The following is an 18,486-nucleotide window of genomic DNA, read 5'->3' on the forward strand; positions in this document are numbered from 1 at the left end:
CATGTATGTGCATGTGTTGTACAGCTATGTGCATGTGTGTTATACATGTGTATGCTGGGTTTGCACATGTATGTGTATGGGTTTGCACATGTATGTGCATGGGTTTGTACATGATGTGCATAGGTTTGTACATGTGTGTGCATGTGCTTGTAATGTGTAATGTGTGTGGGGAGGGTGGGGGGTGTATGTGTTGCATGAGTGTACATAAACGTGTGCCATGTGTGCATGCATGTTCATCTATATGTAAATGTTTCCATGTGTGTACAAGCAATGTGTATGTGTGTGTGTATGTGTAGATGTGTGTAGATGGGTTTGAGCATATACATTTTTGTGTGTTTGTTTGGTGGGGTGTGTATAAGATGTGTGTGGCACATTTATGTCTATGTCTGTGTGTGTGGCACATTAATGTCTATGTCTACATGTGTGTGTGTGTGTCTGTGTGTGTGTGGATATTGTGTGTGTGTGTGTGTGTGTGTGTGTGTGTGTGTGTGTGTGTGGCAATATATGTCTCTTGTCCGTGTACATGTGTGCATTTTGTTGTTTGATTGTGTAAACTAATTGAAACCCAAAAGCTAAATTCATTTCCACCAAGTGCCCCAAGAGTGTGTGTTAAATTTCACTATCATTACCAAAGTATGCGTAGATGGTGATGCCTATAGAGCTAGTGGATCCTAGTTGCACACTCTTTGGTCGCGTGGCATGGTTGTTTAGTACTGGCCCTCCGGTTTTCATACCGGGGTGACCTAGGATCGAGTCATGGTCGGAAGTGTTGTTATTTTTTTATGTATACATGAATAAATGTGTCCTGTGTCCATGTTTTCCCATGGTAACTTTGTGTATGAAACATGTTTGTATGTACATGTGCTGTTGTAAGGGTCATGTTTATTTCCCCCCCTTTTTGTGCATGTGTGTATTCCCTGTGTGCATGTTTTTTATATGGATGTGTTTATGTGTTTTTTGTGTTTTGTACATGTGCTTCCCTGTTTTTGTACATGTGTGTGCATGTTTTTAGTAATGTGTGGCATGTGTTAGTAATGTGTGTGCAGTGTTAGAAAATGTGTGTGCTGTGTTTGTCCATGTGTGTGCATGTGTTTGTAACTTGTGTGCATGTGTTTGTAAATGTGTGTGCATTGTTTACTTGGTGCATGTGTTTGTACATGTGTGCATGTGTTTGTACATGTGTGCATGTGTTTGTGTGTGTTTTACATGTTTATGTGTGTGTACATGTGTCCATTTTTGTACATTGTGTATATGCTTGCATGTGTAAAAAGTCTATGGTATCCATGTGTGTTATATGTGTATATAATGTGTGTATGTGTTGAAGATATAGATAAAGTTAACTTTGCTGGTACTTCAGATCCTAACTAGCCTTTATAAAATGAGACATTTTTTAATACAATTATCGTAAAGAAATTTAAGAAAATTTTCACTAAATTCAGCAATTAAAAGGGGTAACACAGCTCTACTTAAGTCCTTTCAAGATAGGGTTCAACCCATCCTCTCTAGAAATCTTATCGAAAAAATCTGGGTACTTCAAGTGATTTATCCCCAAGAAAACCATGTGAGGGAGGTCTCTAAAGCAGCAAAAATTTCCGTAAAACTGACAAACAGCAATCATGTCCGGAAACTATTTACTTAATGGGAAAAAAAAAACAGGTAATACGATAACTTTCCGACACTTTAAATGCACTGTGGGTGCAATTTATCAGTTTCCAAGAAAAAATTTTGAAACTCTAACGCCAATTGTAAACCCTAAAAAATACAAACAAACTCTAAAAGTAGGTGTCATCTAGGGACACCGTTTTTTAGAGTTTTTTCTTCTTTCTTCTGCCCCTTTTCAGAACTTTGTCCTTAATTCTATATATCATGGGTGTTGGGTGTCCTTTTCGAAGTTCATTCACATTGATCGCAACACTATGCCCCAAAAACCCCTTGCTTCACTTCCACTATTTTCTATACTTATATGATGAAACGTACATGCCCCAACAGTTCATAAACACATAAGAAAATGTGAGAACATTTAACCACCCTTTTTTTTGTCGTGATTTTAAAAACCACTTCTTAGAAACCAACTAAAACTCCTCTTTTTCCTTGTCAAAAAACATAAACTCAAATTTATTTTACTGTGTTTCAAACTTTACATAACATTTATTGTCGCTTCTCCACAACAAACACTTGCTTCGAATACTCTTACTCTTATTTTTAGTTTCTAGGACGACTGAAAATTCTGCTGCACAAGGAGTTGAAAAAAAGCCCCGGGGTTGCGATTGGTTAACTCGTGGGGATTTCGGCTCTCTCAATTGCTGGCTTGTGGGAAAATATTGTCGCAGAGAAAAAGGCGATAGCTGTTCGGTCGAGGGGTTGATATACTCCGATATTTATGCTCTTTATTGGCTGTCGTGTGTAAACATTGTCTTAGATAAAAAAAGTTGGAAGTAAATCATTTTTGCCCACCCTTTCATTACAATGAATTTATGAAATTTAAACTTGGATATCTCTCTTCTCTGTGTAGCACTTTAACTGTTTTTCTTTATGCATATAGACCCCATTTAAGGGGGTTGATTACTGCTCTCCTTTATGAATTGGAATGAGGGAAAAGTGAGTCTTTCCCCCCTTCTACGTATCCCCTCACTTTCTTCCAATCATGAACATGTAGTTGTGGTGTATATCATGTTAAGATTTTGATATTAACGGAAACCATAAAAGTTACTTTCTTACCGTAACGCGGAAAGTAAGATTATTTGCATTCCTCGCTTTTCTACTCCCGAAAAACATCACATTTTCGAGTCGATAAATGCTGAACAAATTACAGAGAACCCCCCCCCCCCAAAAAAAAAAAAAAAAAAAAAAACAGTTTGTATTCTTATACATGCCCTTCTGGAAGACATTATAGCGAAAAGGCTCAAGAATAGTCTTGTGCTTTCCTGTCGTCGCTTCAGTTGCTTGTTACATAGGAGCTCTCTGTGGCATGCAGTTGTTCACCCTTATGGCACGTCACATCAAATACAAATATTTGAATGATCGCGTCGCCGTTTGGTGCGGTCCCAGGGAGGTGAAGTCGCTGTTTCACGCTCTAGATCTAGCGCCGAGAATGTGTCTAACACAAAAAAGTCTGAATTTTACAACCGTATTATAACGTTGCTACTAAAATGCAAGGCGCTTTTCTTTTTTCATAAGATTAAGAAGCTGACACGCATCAGGAATCATATTTTCGAATCCATCCTTGGCTTTCCTTGTTGATTCACTTCTAATTATCAAACAGCATACCTCGGGCCTCGCACCTGAACCTTCAAACTCGCCTTACCCCCCCTTCCGCCCTTACTACCCCCCGACCACTCTTACCAATTATCCTGACATCCATATCCAACAATAAACCTCAATCATCATTCCCCTAACACCTACTCAACAAAATAACAATACAACCCGCATCCACACCCCCGAACTCTCTTATCAAATCACCCTCCTCAACGTAAATCACAATAACAACACACCAATCTCCCATCGCAAAACCTAGTTCCTACATCACCTAAACTTTCAAATCCTATTATAAAATTTAAACTAAACATAAACCATCTCCCCAAAAATTATCTCACTATTTACATCACCTACAAAAATCCCCCAATCAACCACCCACCCCCACCCCCCCACCCACCACACCTACCACAAAAAACACCCCACAAAATATAAAAAAAAAAAACCACTATATCCTTCACCTTTCACATCCACCTCCAAACACAAAACCCCTCCTCAAATACCAACATCAAACCTACTCTTTATATTACCCAACCAACTATCTACCTCACATCCTCTCCCATCCACGCTTCCAACGAACCATTCCAACCCATCCAACCCATCTTCCACAATTACGCACCCAACCACAATCCCTCCTCACCACACCTTCCACACCTCCTCCTTCCTCATGTCTGACTACCCTCTCACATAACCCCAAACCTAACAACTTACCCACTACCAAAACTCAACGCAATTTTCCAACCAACAAACCCATACACCACCCAACACCCTTCAACTCATATATAACACTTTCCTTACCCCCCCCAACACCAAATCAATCTTTTCCCTCCGATATCCCCCCGCCACCTCCACAACTTACGTACCCATCCCATCCCAAAACAGCACGTGTAAGATGGCCACACCGCCCCCCACCATCCACCCCTTAATGCATCCCAAAACCTACCAGCACCCACCCCTGTTACACACGCCCATAACCACACCTCCATACCTCCCTAACATAAACTCTACCCAACTTAATCTTCCACCCCCATAACATCCACCTCTACATAACTTGCCCCACCTACCCCCACAGCTCCTACAAAAAACACGTATTTTCCAAACTTAACAAAACGAACCCTCATTTCACCCACAAACTCATCCACCTACAACATTGAGACTCATTACCCCTTCCCAACCATCCAAACTACCTTCCTCCCACCACACCCATGATTAAATACAGTTATATACACTCCTACACTCATCATTCATAAATACACATCAAAAACACACTCAAATGAACCTAACAACCCACGAACATCATACACACACATACACACCCATATATACGTTTATATCTCTCCCTCAACTAAACAATCCCTAACATACCCCCCTCCAATCTACATATCCACATTCCTTACCAACCACACATTTACCACCCTTACAATTACTTTTCCACAAATAAAAATCACCCCAACCTATATAATTCTCCCTCACACCTCTTCAATCCAAAAAACAAAGATACACCCCCCCTACTCCAATCACTAAAATAATTAACCAGACTCCCCCCCCACCCACAATACACCACTCCCAATCAAATACTTTCATACCCCCTCCTTACCATTCTAACAGATCCGCGCCGCCCCCATATATTGACCTTCACCACATATAAATCAACCATCGCTATCTCAGACAGATCACTTCTAACCCTCCCTCCCATACCACCCCATCATTATAATATAATTACAACCCACATACCCACTTATAGAGCGCACCATACCGAGATACTCACATTTATCAATTCTACGTTCGCATGCTGATACCAATAATTTGTGACACCTAGCTATCCTCCACACAACTACCCCCCAACGACCCCTACTGTATGGTTACTATTATCCCATCATCCGTGCTATATACTCCCCTCAAGCCTGCCTTGCTCGACATCTAATCCCTTATCATGACACAATCCAAATCAACCATACTTCATCCCCCTCTCTGGGAGACACTGTCACCCAGCCCCCCTTAGAAGCCCCACTAGACACCTTCGTCTCCCCCCAACGAGTGACAATTGTGATTTATATTGCACAACTATCGGCATACCCATCACAAGACCTAATATTTACCTAACACTATTGAAACTGAGAAAATTATTAAATTTGACCATTGTGTTCTCTTCGTTTCTAATGTATGCAAGACATTACTGTAAGATATGCGTATTGTGCTTATGTGTGTATGTGTGTATGTATATATGTAATACATTTCTGTAACACCTACATATATATAGATCATTCGATTGCACTCATGTCCTCCATCACTCAGCAAACGCATATATTATTACTGAATCATAGACCACACCAGTATCAACTTCTAGTACCAGAAGCAAGACACGTCCATCGATTTGGGGGAAAAAAATCACAAGTTTCAGACCCAACGCTTTCAATATATTTCTCGGAAACACAAGAAACGCACCCATACGAACCAAATAATCATTACTACACAAAAAGAAAAGAAAGTAATAAAATATGTCATCACCTAATCGCTCGCCCGCTACCTTTTCTCTCATTCCTACGATACACTCTAGTAATTCTCCCTAATAATACAATAGCTCTCGCACAGCAATACTCACGAAAAGGGGAACGATGAGATGTGCCTCAATGTTGTGGTATACAGACCTATAAAGTTGTGCTGTGCTGTTGTGCTCGATTAGTGTTTTATGTACCTGCTTAAACGAAACTGGTCGGACGAAAAGCTCGATGCTATTCATCCGGAGATAATGAAATCGCTCGGTCTCTGGTTCTGAGAAACTGTTGCAGGGTATTCATGGTTGAAGACGCAGAGTTCCTGCTAGTAGCTCACTGTCTATATTATCCGATCTATTAAGAATATAAATTTCTATCTCTTTATCCATCAAACTTATGTTACCATAATCATATGTCACATCCCAGAGATCTGCTTCCCAACAATATGGAACAATAAGACAAACGAACGGTCAGTACAGGAAAACACACGAATATGATCTCGAAGCTCCATTTTCACTTGTACGTACTTTCATCAAGGGGCGCATGTATGATAGCAGTGAAGTGAAAAGGCTCTTCTGGCATAATTCGTGTCCGCTTTTCCTGTAATTTCCCTTCGCTTGTTTCTACTTCGCATTTGTTCGACATCAATTCCACTCATGCACAATAACAAACGACCACGTCGGCAGTAAATAGGCAATTCCTAACTCAATTGTTCCCTTTCCCTACATCAGCCGTATGCCCTTATGCTTATAATTAAGTAATGCATAGAAATTGAGCTACAAAAGACATTTGTATTTGGTTCTAAACTCTGTGTACACATGAATGATTCTTGCACAATTAGGAAGCCGGCTAAACTGCTTATAGTATCACTAGGCAGGAAATGCTCATTTTCATTACAGAATCTTAAACCTTGATGCTTTCAATAATGTTTTGGTGGTTTTTAAGTTCTTCATGGTTTTTTTTCATCTGTATTATTAGGATTATCACTAGTATTAATATATACCATCATTATTCTTATTAAATCAGATCATTGCTGTCTTAATATTATCAATCACTGTTCATAATTCTCCCCCCCCACCCCCTAGTATACGCACCAGATATACTGCCTATGTTGGAAATCCCTAAAATCTTGCATTATGAGTTATATACATTGACACTGGAGTATATTATGGAAGATAATTACCTCGCTTCGCACATGTGGCAAATGATACATGCCTTGCCCACTGTCTCTACATCGTTTATTTATTGTACTTACTCAACCATAGATGGCTCTTAACAGTTATTTATTAACAAATACGTCAGTTATCGAACTACCTATTTTCACTGTTGATCCTTTTCCATCACTTCAGGACAGGGTTCTTTTGTTAATCATTTCAATGGCTAAAGATATTTAATGGACAATTTATTAATCATAACCTTCATAACATCCTAACTCAGTATCGCTCACAATGGTATTAATAAGAAAACAACATTTTCCAGCAACTGGGAACATGTCGGATCGGTAACTAGGCTCTGCTATACTCCTGTTATGGCCCCGGCTGGAATGCGTAGGAGCCATCTATGACAGCAGAGTATATTCCTTCATAAGCCATGTCGTCTTTTGACTTGGAATCTTTTCCGCATATCTAATTATCTCTTCTGCTTTATCGTCGCGCAGCAGCTGGACATAGTTGTGTTGTCGTTGCTTGTGACTTAAGGCGTGTGGATTTTAACCAAATTAATAAATATGATGTTTCTACAGCTGACTACGAAAATCTGGCGTTGGTGTTCCCAGAAAGTACTAGCAACCGAATCTTTAGTCTCGTCTTAGCCGATTGAATGGTAGCAGCCTCGTCATTTATTATACTCGGTAAGAACCAAAACCAGACTGCACTTCACTTCTTTTTACGTGTTTTGTTGATGTTTTTTTGCCACTGGAATGGTTCCAAGGAAGTGGTACTAGTACCGCTCAACGCTTCAAATAACTGATGACAGAATTCTACTATGAACTTAATCGTGAGTTTTATGTTAGATGATATCTTTATTGCAATCATTGTATTATCGTTCTTTTTATAGGAATCATTTACTAACATGATTGTTACTAACATAATTAATATCATTATATGGTTCACTTATTCTTTTCTTACAAAAAACTACTGCAACATCAGTTTACGCCACCCGAAAATTTAGTGACTTTGTTTGCGCGTGAGAATTGCATATTCTTTTAGCTACTCCTATCCATATATGTTTTCTGTCTATACCTGCGTCTACCTCTCTTCAACCTGACGGATGACAGAGTTTTAACGTGTTTCCTGTAGACTGAGCATAATTTCTCATTGATTTCTATTCACACAAATATAGTAAGACTCGTGCTACTATAATTATATAAATCCTCCAAAAACCACCTTCACCTATATATATATAAAAATGCCAAAGCTCTGGGTGTTCCAGCTCGGTCACCATCTCAGGCGTACTCAGCCCCCCCCCCGCACCCACCCCAGGAATCTATCCCATACCTGTGCTCGGCGGTAGAAGCTCGGGCTTAGATTCAAGGGTCTGACTCCTGAGGCCTATATACCAACGACAAAACCCTAACAATATAGTACTACCATCCCTGATCTTATAGGCACCATGTTAGATATATAGTGTCGTTCCTCTTTTCGTTTTTTGCATCCAACCACCTACTTTGCATTGTCATTCGTCGTTATCCCTGAGATGTCTCCACGATTATATAGTGCATCTACCTTATTATTCATGACTATTCCTAGTCATATTATGAGATCTCCTTACTGTTATACATCCATCTAACGCAACTTAACTTCAGTATATCAGGGATTAAGCAATGCTAGAATATTCAAAACCGGACCCATTTTCTGCACTGCCTTTAAACCTTATTTAACCCAATTTTTGACTGTGCAACTTCTCGTAAAGAAGTAGGGTGCACAAGTAATGTATAAGAAACTGAGTAAACTGATACTGTTACACGGTTATAGAATCTGCAAATGTCGCACTGTTACAACTGTTGTTACATATTTGCCGTTTGTTATTGGTATTATCGTTTCAGTATTGCTTGTATTTCCAATATTATCTCATTATTTTGATTGTAGTAGCATGGATGATAAAAGCGATACCGTACATTGATACTTGAAAATTGACTAAAGCAATTCCGTTACATGATTCTTTGTTATGCGATAAAACGAAACAACACATTCTCGCCCAATCATAATCTCATGGAGGAACCTAAAATAATTCCTCATTGAAGGAAATTCCTTTGACATGTAAAATTGATTTGGTTGATTTGATTACTGCAGCAGAAGTGTTTTTCCCCACTTGTGTATCATGCGTGTTTTTTTTTTATGTAATACGATTCCCAAAAAATTTATCATCAAAAATATTACTGAGCCCCGCACCACAGTAAGAACATTACACTTACAATGGTTGTGCGCTCATGTGCTCAGGTATTAATCAGAAGTAAAAAAAGGGCAGATCCTTCATAACACTGACAAAGGTCCCCGCCTCTTTAACGTTTCAGTCCCCCTACAACAGAGTGAGGGGAGAGAAAAGCCCACAGATAGATGGGAAAAAGGGGGGGGGGGGGGAGGGAGGGGGGGGCAGACAGACAAAAGAGAAATAAAAAAAGAAAGGGGAGGAGAATTCTCGTTCAAGAAAGTTCGCATGCACTGGAAAAATAAAGTGGTGGAATGGGTACGTAACACTTTTATTTCCCCTTTAAAAATGATGGTTTTTATGTGTTCACTTTTTAATAAAGTTTCTTGAGGTTATTACGAGCAAACAGGCGCCCGGTTCTTGCTTACTCTGTAAAAGTTTTTTAATGGTAAGGTAGATTTTTAACGGTCCCTTAATTCTGCCCTGTTATAAATAGTGAAAATAAAAATAAAACTGGTATAGTAGTAAAAAAATTTATGTAAACAAATATGGTAGAATATCACACTAAATGTAAATTCCATTATTGTAAAAGGTTTAACATAATAATTATACCATCGCCAGGGCGTAGAACTTGGAATACTTTTTTTTGGCCCCTGTGAAACACGAATTTCAATATTTTCCCGTTTTTAAAGTGATTGATATTCTATGTAAAATATTTTTTTTCCAAAATTAAAAAAAAATCCTAGGTAACTTTATTGGGGTTAGAATGAAAGAAGCATAATTCATATTTTGCCCAAAAAAGGACTGGGAAATCTACAATTTTTTAATCTATACATATAAAAAAATTATGATGCAAAAAAAAATTTTATGACCAAAAAAATATATGAAAAACGTTCATGTGACAAATGTATAAAGGTATGAAGAAATGAATATCTTCACAAAACAGGATGTATTTGGGCCCCGGGTTTTGACTTTGTTTTTCGTCAGAAATACATGTATTTCTGACCCCAGAAAAAGTCGAAACCCGGTTTAAATACATCTCTTGTATTTTTTGAGATATTCATTTTTGTTCATCTTTTATTCAATATTATGTTAAAAAATTAAAATTAGTAAACATATTGTAAATTATATAAATGTATATTTAAACATTTTATATATTCAAAGTATATACAATAAAAAAATTAAATTAAGTATCTACATGTTATTTATACACATTTAATTTTCATGGGTATAAATTCTATTTTTATGCGTGATTTTTATTAAACAAAATAGCAAGATTTCTTTATAAAAAGTTTTTAGCCTATCTTTTTTATATGCACTCGATCCACTTTATTGGTATAAGGTTTCCCCTTTGTTAGCTTGGGTTTCCCCTTTAAAATGGATAAAAATTTTTTCCTTACAAATACTTTGTGGGGTGGACACTCGATGAGTTCACTCAATTTTTCTTAGCCCCCCCTTTCCCCGGGTTCAAACAAGATATAAGGCCCTTTTAAAATTTAAAAAAACTATCTTATTATGAGGAACATAGATTTTCATATCAACTATTTTTTTCTTGAATTTAGAACTTAGAAAATTCAATAATGAAGAAAATTAAGCTAAACATAAAGAATTTGGGAAAAAAAAAAAAAAAAAAAGTTAGTGATTATATTCTAGCTACACATTCTCATTTACTCTAATTTTGATTTAACTATTCTTATTCCTCATTAAAAGCGATTCACAGCACCCATAATATTGCCCATAACCATGCCAATGAAAGGTAAAAATTTCTTTTTTTTCCCAAAATAAAAAAACTACCATGGGGGGGGGGGGGTTTATGATCTGAATTTCCTTCTGCATTTCGATCTTTTACCCGTTTACGTATACATCAATATCTCGAAAGAGTGATTTGATATTTGTGGGCTTCGGGAAAAACATATTTAGTGTTATCATTAGGCACTTTTCTTCCGTGGGCTCTTTGACAAACTAACTTTAAAGAAGAAACAAACGGGGAAGAGCTTCGAAGTCGACGGTGGGTAAGGATAATTTTTGGGAAACCTTTTTGTAAGGGGGATAGCGCGAACGCAGTCCCGTACCAAAATTGACACTCGAGTTAACCACATTTGGGTTAATCGCAGGGGTCAGCACCCCGGGTGCAATGGTGAGCCTCGCCCCGGGGAAAACCGCCTCATGTTCAGGATTCCTGTGCCGGTAAGTATGCTCTCCGAAGCCCGCTTTGACCCACGCCGCCTATACTGGAAGTCCAAGCGCACTACAATATTGTTACAAATACAGTTGATTTTGTTTTCCGAAAAAAACTCCTAGGAATGAAAAAATTTTCCAAACAGTGTTTAGAAAAAAAAACGTTCATTTACAAAGGGATTGAAGAAAAATTTCCATTAAATCGTAAACAAAGGGAAAGTTTTTTTTTTTTTTTTTTTTTTGGTTTTTGTGGCCATTAATTTTATTCTTATAATCGTATAGCCATGTATGCGACTCAACACATACACACACTTTTACAACCATATCACGAATCCATCCACACATGCATAAATACAGATGGTATACATTTTTGATAATGCAAATTGAGATGAATATCCCATATTTGCTATTGTAATTATGTTTTAAGCTCATTAGGTATGCACAGTTTTCCATTTATTACGTAGGCTAATATCATATGGGAAGTTAATCACTTTAGAAAAAATTGTATTATGGCAGGTTAAAGATTTTTTACCAATAGAAAATGTAACAGTCGTTTTACGGGTATACTTGCGTAAACATTATGGGGTCGTTTACTTTTATGAAAAAAAAAATATTTTACCCCACATTCATGTTTATTTTATATTTAAATATTTTCACAGTATGTTTACGCAGTGCGTGTCTATAAGTGCGGCCGTGCAAGTATGGGGGAATGTGAGGTGCGCTTTTAGTGTGGGCGTGCGGGGTATATTTTAAATAGAGGTTTTTGGCGTGTTTAAAAAGCAAAAAGTTTTTGCCCATGTACTTCTTTAGATTCCCGATGAATTGTAAAAAGTGGATTAGCAACATTTTTTTTTCGAATTTCATATAGGAAACATTCTCATATGGCAATCAAGATTTAATAATTTCCAACGTATGTCTTTTAGCCCTGCATCTAAAGAATTCACTAGCAAGTCCACAGAAACATTTTCTAGGACACACTTTAAATCTTCTTCAGTATGCCTTTCGGTTTTTTGGGGCTAGATAAAAGTGTAGAATCGTTTTTCAGCTTAATATCTGATACGACCCCCATGGGGATCTACGATTTTAAAAAACTAAATTTTGGAAAATGGCGAATGCTAGGGGCTTGCTCCACCTTTGCCGCGGATTCGCCCGGTTTGCATTTACCTCCGGTTTGGGTCCACCCCCTCCGGGAGGTATCATTCCAATAAAAATTAAATTGTTAAATTTGCAAAGGGCCCCAAATTCCATCTGTCAACACGTGTCGGTTACGCTTTCTTTTAGCGTTGTCAAACTTTTTCGGATAACATTATATGTCGGCGGTGTTTCTTGTTAAAAATGAACAGAAAAAATGTCACCCCCATTTCTAGTGTTTCTACACCCGGTTTTTGGGGGGGGGGGTATGGGTCGCTAGTACGGATTAATTACTTATAATCAAAAATAAAGAATTATTCAGTTATATGAACGCATATCAGATCTTTTAAACATATCTATCATTTCAAATTAGGTGTCTCTAAAAGCAAATATTTTTATCTGTAAAACTTTCCTTTTATCATCTACTGTGCATATCAATGCAAAATTAGAAAGATATAGTGACGCATTTTACACAGAAATGGAAATACAAGGACTTGACCTAAACCGCTCCACCAGGGGAAAAAATACTCTACAATAGCCCTTTTATTTGAATTTCATTGATAATTGGTCAAACCTCTTGGTAGGGGTTTTCCACTAAGTGCTTAATTTATATACATTGTCAATTTTTGGGCAGTAGCTCCTCTTCAATGTTGAGTGACGCTTTAACGCTTTACAGATTTGCCCTCGTTGCTTTAAATGCCTAAGATGAAGTAAAGGGGGTAATTTAAATTTTATAAGAAATAAAATAACTTCATGGGAGGGCCAAGCATACTCTACGCGATAATCTAGATAATCAAACCCATAGCCCCCCTAAACGAATTGATTAGCTTCAGCGAGTAAAACTTAAAATTGAAACCCTTTGACCTTTACGATTATATATTAATTTTCCTGGATTTTACAGTCCCTTAAAAAATTTTGTACTAAGACAAAATTTCTCGTAAAGTTCTACTATCTATTTAACATTTTTATCCTTACTGAGGATGCTTGGTTTACATAATTTACGATTTTTAGATTCTTCAAACCTTTACAATATGCTGCTACCAAGTACATATTTACATGAAGTTAAAAACAGGAGGTACAGAACTCAAGATAGTAAAAGTTATAAAGGGTCTTCCGTCACTGGAAATTCTGTATAAAAAGGAATTTAGCATTTTTTATTTTCCCGCCCGGAAAATCTTGAAAAAATAAAAATAATTTTTAAAAGGAAAAACCCCCGAAAAGACTGGACATACATGGCGGATCATTTTTTTTTTTTTTCTATGAAAGCGTCTGTGTCTGATTAAAATGAAAGAATCAGTGTTTCATGGTACCCCTAGGTTCCGGTGATTTTATTTGTTTGTTTCTCACACTTCCTTGGAAAAATTATTTCACTGTTGTCTAGTTGTACTCTCTATTTTGATAGTTTAGCGTTAAAGACAAATACTAATAGGAATTTGTGGCGAGTATAGTATCCTCTTGAAATTTGGGGTCATATTGTGTTCAAATACATCTTGAAAAAAAGGGTTCTGGGCCTGGAAACTCTCAAAAATTTCCCAAATAGGGAAAGGACCTTGTAATAAACTTAACGTGGTAGTGCAGCATTACTGATAATGACATCAAAGAAAACAAAGCACAGTTAGGATATGTTTAATGCTGCTTGTGTGGTAAGTGTAAAGTATTTTTACATTTTCGAAAAATTTTATTTATTAATGGAAATTTGGTTTAATCATTTGAAGTCACGAAATAGTTCCCATTAAATTATAAGCAATCAAATTCACGTTTATGATATGTAAAAAGTGCTGTTGTTAGGTGAGCGTAATAGTATTACATTTAAGAAAATAAGTTATTCTTATTGGAAATTTGGTTTAAACATTTAAAATCACAAAAATAGTTATTTAATTATAAGCAGTCAACTTCACTTTCGTTACAGGTAATTTTATTGTTTTTCTCTCTTATCAGGAGTTTTTCAAAAGTTCAAGAATACTTCTTGTGGATTGATATTCAACCACTCAGGCCTGTGTATCTCCTCTAAACCCTCGGTAAACCGAGTCAGAACGGTCACCCAAAATCTCTCAAGCAAAACACTTAAAGAGGCTTCCCGCCCAGGGGATTACAATAACAGGTCCTCATCGTGGTTGAATATATTTCCGAGGAATCTCGGCGAGAAACCGGCATCGCACTATGAGGACCCTATAGTATGTTTTTTTCCCTTTTACATACTAAATTCACTCTAACACTAATTTTACTGCCCGCCTTTGTTCTAACAAGGATTTTCGTGTCTTCATATGCTGGTATATTTTATGGTGTAATATGTGGACGTAGTTTGCCATTTTAAAGTATTAGCATTCTACACCTATTTCATAAAAATGTATACAGTAAACTATAGGGGGGAAAATTTAAATGATAGACTATACAGAGTTTAAAACAACGAGCTTTTTATAATATTAAATAATGTGGCACAGGGATTAAAATAAACTATATGAAAATAAAATGTTATTTTTTGAACCTATTCCAAGCACCTCATGAAATTAAAGTTGCACATTTCTAGGTACTATAAATATTATACGGTTCATGTATCTTCAAACAATTATCTGATGGTTAATGGTTAAAAGAACAAATTCCTCTTATATGCGATGTTTTTATTTCAATTGTTAAATTTAGTTACGTTCAGTAATTCAGTTAGTTCAAACTACCTTTTGGCCCCAAAAATTTTTCCCCTTTTGGTTAACGTAAATATAACTACACACTTGCTTTTGTGCGTACAAATACTTAATAGAAAAAATACAATAGTTTTTATTTCAAGATGTGTTTTTGCCTTTATACTTATCACCCCCGGGGGTCCTCAGTTTTCCGTGTTGGTCCCAAATTTGTAAAACTTATTTAATAACTCTGGTTTCCCTTCAAACGCCTTAATCTTTGCCTTTTACAAAAATTTCCGGGAGGGGAACAACCAATGGTCTTACTCAAATTTTTTTTATAGCCCCCTTCGGTGGGTTCAAATTTTTTATAACATTAAAATACAATAGTCGATTTCAACTGGTTTCCCTATAGGAGAAAGTCTGTGAAATTTTTTGACCCTGAAATTCCATCCTTTTCATCTTTCTTCCATTACGTACTTAAATATACCCGTACTATACAATCTATATATTATACATGGTAAACCCTATGCAAAAATAAATATCATGTTAACATATGTATATCTATCAACTTGCTTTTCTGCATATGTACATGACTCGATATTCAATACTATGTATATTTTATTATCTAGTCATGTCAATGCAGATAGGAGTTGATAATATACAATGTTACCTTTTATTTTATCATATTTTAATTACTATATAATATTTATATATGTATATTTAATAGTAATGATGAAAGGGTGAAAGAGGAGGGGAAATTTTATGTGGGGCAATAATACCAGACTTTCTCCCCTATACGTGACCAGTTGAAATCGACTATTGTATGTTTATTGTTATAAGATAAATTTTAACCCCCGAAGTGGGCTATAAAAAAAAATTAGTAGACTCTTGAGTTGTTCCCCTCCCCGGAAAAACTTTAGTTTAAAAAGGGGAAAGATTTATGCGTTTTGAAGGGAAAAAAGAGTTATTAAAAAAATGCTTAGCGATTTTACCAAAAAATTTTAGACTGAGGACTCGTGGAGTGATAAGTATAAAGGCAAGAAACACATCTTGAAATAAACACTATTGTATTTTATCTATTAAGTATTAGTACGCACAAAAGCAAGTGTGTAGTTATATTTACGTTAACCAAGTATATATGCCAGGTAGTTTGAACGTAACTGAATTTAACTGAACGTAACTAAATTTAACAATTGAAATAAAAACATCGCATATGAAGAGGAATGTTGTTCTTTTAACCATTAACCATCAAGATAATTGTTTGAAGATACATGAACCGTATCAGATTATTTTATAGTACCTAGAAATGTGCAACTTGAATTTCATTGAGGTGCATTGGAATAGGTTCTAAAAAAATATACATTTATTGTTCATATAGTTTATTTTAATCCCTGTGCCACATTATTTAATATGTATAAATGTCTCGTTGTTTTAAACTCTGTATAGTATATGCATTAAGTTTCCCCTCTATATTTTACTGTATACATTTTGATGAAATAGGTGTAGAGTATGCTAATACTTTAAAATGGGCAAACTACGTCCACATATTACACCATACATATACCAGCATATGAAGACACGAAAATCCTTTGTAGTAGAACAAAGTCGTCAGTAAAATGTAGTGTTAGAGTGAATTTAGTATGTAAAAGTATGATCATACTTTATAGGATCACTTCTATAGTGCGATTGCCGGGTTTCTCGCCGAGATTCTCGGAATATATTCAACCACGATGAGGACTGTTAGTGTAATCCTCTGGGCGGGAAGCGGCTCTCAAGTGTTTTGCTTGAGAGATTTGATGACCGTTCTGACTCGGTTTACCGATGTTCAGAGGAGGATGACACAGGCTGAGTGGTTGAATATCAATCCACAAGAAGTATTCTTGAACTTTTGAAAACTCCTGATAAGGAGAGAAAAACAATAAATGTACCTGTAACGAAAGTGAAGTTTGACTGCTTATAATTAATATAACTATTTTCGTGATTTCAAATGTTTAAACCAAATTTCCAATAATAGATAACTTATTTTTCTTAAATGTAGATACTATTACGCTCACCTAACAAGCAGCACTATTACATATCATAAAACGTGAAGTTTGATTGCTTATAATTAATGTAACTATTTTCGTGACTTCAAATGATTAAACCAAATTTCCATTAATAAATAACTTTTTCGAAAATGTAGATACTATTACACTTACCACACAAGCAGCATTAATACATATCCTAACTGTGCTTTGTCTACTTTGATGTCATTATCAGTAATGCTGCCACTACCACTGTTAAGTCTTATTACAAGGTCCTTTCCCCTATTTGAAGTTTTTGAGGAGTTTTCCAGGCCCAGAACCATTTTTCAAGGATGTATTTTGAACACAATATGACACCAAATTTTCAAGAGGTATACTATACTCTGCCACAAATTCCTATTAGTACTTGTCTTTAAGCGCTAAACTATCAAAATAGAGAGTACAACTAGAGCAACAGTGAATATAATGTTCCAAGGAAGTGTGAGAAAACAAACTAATCAAATCACCGGAACCTAGGGTGTAACATGAAACACTGATTCTTTTCATTTTATATCATGACACAGACGCTTTTCATAGAAAAAAAAAAAAAAAATGAGTCCGCCAATGTAAATGTCCACGTCTTTTCGAGGATTTCCTTTTTATTTATTTTTTATTTTTTCAAGATTTTCCGGGCCTGGAAAATAAAAATGCTAGAATTCCATTTTATACAGGAATTCCAGGTGACGGAATGACCCTTTATAACTTTTACTATTCTTGAGTTCTGTACCTCCTGTTTTACTTCATGTAAATATGTGACTTGGTAGCAGCAATATTGTAAAGGTATGAATGAATCTGAAATCGTGATTATGTATACCAAGCATCCTTACAGTAGAGGATAATAATGTGTAAATAGATTAGTAGAACATTACGAGAAATTTTGTCTTAGTACAGAATATTAATGGACTGTAAATCCAGGCAAAATTATATATAATCGTAAAATTGTCAAATGTTCAATGTTAAGCTTTACTCGCTGAAGCTAATCAATTCTGTTTAGTGGTCTAATGGTTTGATTATCTAGATTATCCGCGTAGAGTATGCTTGAGTCTGCCATGAAGTGTATTTTTATTTCTGTATAAAAGTTAATTACCACATTACTTCATCTTATGCACTTATGCAACGAGGAAGCAAATCTGTAAAGCGTTAAAGCGTCACTCAACTATTGAGAGAGGAGCTACTGTCCAAAATTGACAATGTATATAAATTAAGCACTTAGTGGATACACTACTCAGAGAGGTTTGACCAATTATCAATGTAATTTCTATGAAAGCTATTGTAGAGTATGGTTCCCCTGGTGTTATGCGGGTTAGTAGGTTCAAGTCCTTGTATTTCCATTTCTGTGTAAAAATGCGTCACTATATCTTTCTAACTTGCATTTGATATGCA

General features: G+C 36.1%; 5 non-coding genes and 1 pseudogene across 5 annotated transcripts; 3 read left to right on the forward strand and 3 right to left on the reverse strand.

Moving 5' to 3' along the window:
• Positions 1–11,156: 11,156 nt before the first annotated feature.
• On the reverse strand, positions 11,157–11,308 carry LOC125030078 (annotated as a pseudogene).
• Positions 11,309–12,286: 978 nt separating this feature from the next.
• LOC125030114 lies at positions 12,287–12,477 on the forward strand. Its single transcript, XR_007115309.1, has one exon. It is a non-coding gene; the product is annotated as a U2 spliceosomal RNA (small nuclear RNA).
• A 1,928-nt stretch (positions 12,478–14,405) lies between these two features.
• On the reverse strand, positions 14,406–14,606 carry LOC125030147. Its single transcript, XR_007115336.1, has one exon. It is a non-coding gene; the product is annotated as a small nucleolar RNA U3 (small nucleolar RNA).
• A 679-nt stretch (positions 14,607–15,285) lies between these two features.
• On the forward strand, positions 15,286–15,399 carry LOC125030186. Its single transcript, XR_007115374.1, has one exon. It is a non-coding gene; the product is annotated as a U5 spliceosomal RNA (small nuclear RNA).
• Positions 15,400–15,887: 488 nt separating this feature from the next.
• Positions 15,888–16,006, reverse strand: LOC125030185. Its single transcript, XR_007115373.1, has one exon. It is a non-coding gene; the product is annotated as a U5 spliceosomal RNA (small nuclear RNA).
• Positions 16,007–16,690: 684 nt separating this feature from the next.
• On the forward strand, positions 16,691–16,894 carry LOC125030127. The gene has a single exon (XR_007115319.1). It is a non-coding gene; the product is annotated as a small nucleolar RNA U3 (small nucleolar RNA).
• Positions 16,895–18,486: the final 1,592 nt, after the last annotated feature.

This window comes from Penaeus chinensis, chromosome 10, assembly GCF_019202785.1.
Source record: "Penaeus chinensis breed Huanghai No. 1 chromosome 10, ASM1920278v2, whole genome shotgun sequence".
In the NCBI taxonomy this organism is placed as follows: domain Eukaryota; kingdom Metazoa; phylum Arthropoda; class Malacostraca; order Decapoda; family Penaeidae; genus Penaeus; species Penaeus chinensis.